Source organism: Capra hircus, chromosome 21, assembly GCF_001704415.2.
Source record: "Capra hircus breed San Clemente chromosome 21, ASM170441v1, whole genome shotgun sequence".
NCBI classification, from domain to species: Eukaryota; Metazoa; Chordata; class Mammalia; order Artiodactyla; family Bovidae; genus Capra; species Capra hircus.
Window position 1 is genome coordinate 41,823,865 of NC_030828.1, and position 5,583 is coordinate 41,829,447.

Genomic DNA, 5,583 nt, shown 5'->3' on the forward strand with positions numbered 1-5,583 from the left:
AGTTATTAGCAGTGGGTCTTTGGGCAAAGTATTTACCCTGTGTCTCAGTCTCCCCAAAAATGGACCTGAAGAAAGTGCCCACCCAAAACCGGGTTTGAGGCTTAAAAGAGATTAAAATGTAGAGATGTGCCTAGCAGTAACTGCTACAGAGTAGGTTTTCAATAAAAGCTTATTGAATCTAATTAAATTGCTTTGACTACAAATCACTTTCAGGTTCCAGAGGAGCTTCGCTCTGTTTCTTACCAAGAAGAGTGAGTCCCAAAGCCTTTCTATTAAGGTGGCTTCTCAGAGAATAATTTTAAGATAAAAGATTATTCTAAACATGGAACACATAATTGGATAATAATACAAGTGGCTAACACTACTGATGCTTGTTTTGTGTCAGGTGTTGTTCAAAGCATCATATGTACATTTGCTTGGAATCCTCACAGAATTCTTACGTGGTACATACATGCTGAGATGCCTCAGTTGTGACTGACTCTTTGCAGGCCGCCAGGCTCCTCTGCCCATGGCGATTCTCCAGACAAGAATACTAGAGTGTCCAAAAGTCCGTTCTATACATCTGTGTCTCTTTTGCTGTCTCGCATACAGGGTTATCATTACCATCTTTCTAAATTCCATGTATATGTGTTAGTATACTGTATTGGTGTTTTTCTTTCCAGCTTACTTCACTCTGTATAATCAGCTCCAGTTTCATCCACCTCATTAGAACTGATTCAAATGTATTCTTTTTAATGGCTGAGTAATACTCCATTGTGTATATGTACCACAGCTTTCTTATCCATTCATCTGCTGATGGACATCTAGGTTGTTTCCATGTCCTGGCTATTATAAACAGTGCTGTGATGAGACAGCAAAAGAGACACAGATGTATAGAACGGACTTTTGGACTCTGAGGGAGAGAGAGAGGGTGGGATGATTTGGGAGAATGGCATTGAAACATGTATACTATCATGTAAGAAATGAATCACCAGTCTATGTTCAATACAGGATACAGGATGCTTGGGGCTGGTGCACAGGGATGATCCAGAGAGATGATATGGGGTGGGAGGTGGGAGGGGGGTTCAGGATTGGGAACTCATGTACACCTGTGGCGGACTCATGTCAATGTATGGCAAAACCAATACAGTATTGTAAAGTAAAATAAAGTAAAAATTAAAATTAAAAAAATAAAAATAAAATAAAAGAATAAAACCAAGAAGAAAAAAAAAGAATACTAGAGTGGGTTGCCGTGCCCTCCTCTAGGGGATCTTCCCGACCCAGGGATTGAACCCAGGGCTCTTATGTCTCCTGCACTGGCAGATGGATTCTTTACCGCTAGCGCCACCTGGGAAGCCCTCTTATGTGGTAGCCAATAGTATTATCTGCTTAATAGATGAGGAAATTGAGGCACAGAGAAGTTAAAATTCTGGATAAAGTTCTGGATTAAGTTACCACCATTACCACCATCATGAGTCTGCCATTGTGCTAAACATTTCATTACATCATCCTAACTTGATGTGAGGATGAGGACAATAAGTCTTGTTATAGTAAGTAATTAGCCCAAGATCTGAAAGCTATTAATAGTATGTGGTGTAATCAACATTCAACATAAGCAATCATGCCATCCGTAAATAAAGACAGCTTAATTTTTTTCTTTTCAGATCTTTCTTCTTTCCATTTCTTTTTCTTGCTTTATTACACTGGTTATGCCATCTTTGCCCAATGATGACTAGAAATGGTAGGAGTGGAGACTTTACCTTGCTTCCATCTTAGGGGGAAAGCAGCCAATACTTAACTGCTAAGTATCTTTACTGTAGGTTTTTATAGATGCTTTTTATCACACTCTGGAAAATTCCCTTCTAGTTCTCATATATTGAGAATTTTACCACAAATGAATGTGGAATTTCAAATGCTTTTACTACTCTCTTAAGATGGTGATATGGCTTTTCTCTTTTATTCTGTTAAAATGATGAATTTCTGTGATTGATTTTCAAGTATTGTACTAACTTTCAATCTGGAATAAACCCCATGTGGTCATGATGTATAATCTTTCTTATATTGCTGAATTTGATTTGCTAGCATTTTTACAAATTTTTGTGTCTATAGTTTATGAGCTGTATTAGCCTGCAATTTTCTTTGCCTGTATGTTATTGTTAAGTATTGGTATCAAGATTCTTCTAGCCTCAAAGAAGAATTGAAGACATATTTGTTAGGGTTCCACCAGAAAAGAATGTAGTAGTAGTGTATATACATATCTATGTAGGTGTGTATGTGAAGATAGAAAAAAAAAAGAAAGGAAGAAAGATGGCTATATTGCAAGTATTTGTAGAACAGGTTATCAAGGAGGACAGGTTGGAAACATTTGGGCAGGAGTTGAAGCTTCAGGAGAATTGTTTTTTTTTTTTTCAGAGAAACCTCAAGTTCTGCTCTTCAAGTCTTTTTATCTGATTGGATCAGGCCCACTCCTGTTGGTGAGGATAATCTCTTTAAAATCAGCTAATTGTGGATGTTAATCCCATCTACAAAATACCTTCATAGCAACACCTAACTAGTATTTGCATTACTGGGGACTATTGCCTAGTAAAGCTGGCATAAAACAGACCATCGCAGCCTATCTCTTATCGATTTGACACTTATATACATTTCCTTAAACTATTCTTAACTTTCAAATAAAGGCAGCAACAAAGCCCATTAACAAAACCCTACTTTTGCTTAACATGGTGCAACTATCCTGTGTATAATCAGAAATGCACTGACTCTTTCCCCAAAAGAGGATGCAAAAGTCTTGGGTAAGGTTCATTCTTCTCCCTGATATCCTATAACTTAAATATTCTTATATAAAGTTAACTATTTTTTAATTTTTATTTTTTAAATATAAATTTATTTATTTTAATTGGAGGTTAATTACTTTATAAAGTTAACTATTAATATATCTTATGTTAGATGATATGGCGATAAGAGAGGGAAAAAACAAACACATATGCACATATATATAAACATGTTTAACAAAATAAGCAAGAAATACTCATAACAAAGTCTTCATTTCTATAACATGGTCACATGGTCATAGCTGGTATTTATATCTACCTTCTTACACTGCTGCTGCTGCTGCTGCTGCTAAGTCGCTTCAGTCGTGTTCGACTTTGTGTGACCCCACAGATGGCAGCCCACCAGGCTCCCCCGTCCCTGGGATTCTCCAGGCAAGAATACTGGAGTGGGTTGCCATTTCCTTCTCCAATGCATGAACGTGAAAAGTGAAAGTGAAGTCGCTCAGTCATGTCCGACTCTTAGCGACCCCATGGACTGCAGCCTACCAGGGTCCTCCATCCATGGGATTTTCCAGGCAAGAGTACTGGAGTGGGGCCTTCTTACACTGCCATTTCCATATTCCTTTAGTTTGCAGCAAGAAGCTTAGCTGATTTTGATTCTTTGCCTTGTAGTGTGATCCAAACTTTTATTCCTGAAGGGTCTGTCTGGACCATTAGCAGTCCTACTTGAATCGGATTGTTCTTGTTTTCCAGTGATGTCAATCATATGGCATGGTAGTACTAAGAGACACCCTAAGCGATTCCTACATTCCAGACATACTCTTCCTTATATCCATTGTGTAGTACCAGCCCAGTTTCCCCTTGATAAGCAGGATCAATAAGTCTGGCCAGTAAAGTAACCCTCTTACTTGCCTGTTGACTCAGATGGCATAGTAACTTGGTGGCCCCTAGTAAGACCAGTGTGATATCTTCTGGAAGGGAAGGGTGATCAAGGTACCGTAGACTAAATTATGACGCAGGACTGGAGAGTTGTTCTATCCCTGAGGCAAAACAGTGCAGGTGTATTGCTGGCTTTGCCAGCTGAAAGCAAACTGCTTCTGGTGGTCTTTATTAATAGGCTTTGAGAAATGGGTATTTCCAGAGCAATAGCTACATATCAGGTGGCAGGGGAAATGTTATCTTTGCTCAGACAATGAAGCTGCTTCTGAAACAGCAGCAGCATTTGAAGTCAGCACTTGGTTAAGTTTACAATAGTCAACTGTCATTCTTTAAGATCCATCGGCTTTCTGCACAGGCCAGACAGACAAGTTCAGTGTGGATGTGGTGGGAATCACCACCTCTGTATCTTTCAAGTCTGTGATGGTGGTAATACATCTTCCCTAAGTGTTGAAGAGAATTCATTATAGAAACTGTCTGGGCCTGGAGTTTTCTCTGTGGGGAAGTTTTTAATTATGAGTTTAATTATTTTGATAGACATAGAGCTAGTCAGATTTTCTCCTCCTGTTTTTGTTTTGGCAGTTTGAGTTTTTCAAGGAATTTTTCCAGTATTTCTAAATTGTGAAATTTATTAGCATGAATATTTCATAATATTGCCTTATTATCCTTTTAATGTCTGTAGGATGTCTATAGTAACATCTTCTTTTTCATTCTTGGTGTGAGTAATTTGTACTGTCTCTTTTTTCTTGGTCAATTATGCTGGAGTATTATAAATGGAAACAGTATTTCTTTGATTATGCTTTTTTGTGTCTTTGTTTCAACTTGCTTTGGGGTTAATTCACTCTTCTTTTTCTAGCTTTATAAGGTGAGAATGAGATCTTTGAATTCAGATCATTCTTCTTTTCTAGTATAAGCATTTAAAGCTATAAATTTCTTGGGACTTCCCTAGTAGTCCAGTCGTTGAGCTTCCACTACAAGGGCATGGGTTCAGTTCCTGTTTGGGGAACTCCTGCAGAGTACACGAGGTGTGGCCAAAAAAATAAAAAACTCTCTGAGTTTCTAAGATATTCTTCCTTAAAAGAAAAAAAAAAAAAAAAAAAAAAAACTATAAATTTCCTTCCAAGCAGACTGCTTTAGCTGCATCACATGAGGTTTGATATATTGATATCATTATCACTTAGTTTGGAAATTTTCCAGTTCTCCTTATGCTTTCTTCTTCTATACATGGGTTATTTAGGCTATGTTGTTTCACCTAAAAATATTTGGATTTTTCCTGATATCCTTATTTTATAGATTTCTAATTTAAATATATTATAGTCACAGATTCCATGAAGAGACTGGATTCTTAACTGTATGAAGTGAAGTTGCTCGGTCGTGTCCGACTGTTTGCGACCTCAGGGATCTACCAGGCTCCTGGGTCCATGGGATTTTCCAGCCAAGAGTACTGGAGTGGATTGCCATTTCCTTCTCCAGGGGGTCTTCCCGACCCAGGGATCAAACCCGGGTCTCCCAATTTGTAGGCAGATGCTTTACCGTCTGAGCCACCAGGGAAGCTAAATCTTAACTGTATGGTATTTTCTAAATGGCTGCTGGATCCAGTTGATAATTTCATTTAAATCTACCTTATCTACTCTGATTGTCTAATTGTTCTATCAGTTGCTGAGAGAAGGGTGTGAAAATCTCCAGCTATGATTTCTATTTCTCCCTTTAGTACTGCCAGTTCTTTCTCACATATTTTGAAGCTCTGTAATTAGATAAGTATATGTTTTGAATTTTTATATCTTGCTGATTTCTCCTGAAGAAGTATCCTTTTTTATCTGTGATAATACTCTTTACTTTGTCTGATATTAGTAAATCACAGCAGTTTTTTATGTTTATTGTGTGCATATCTTTTTAT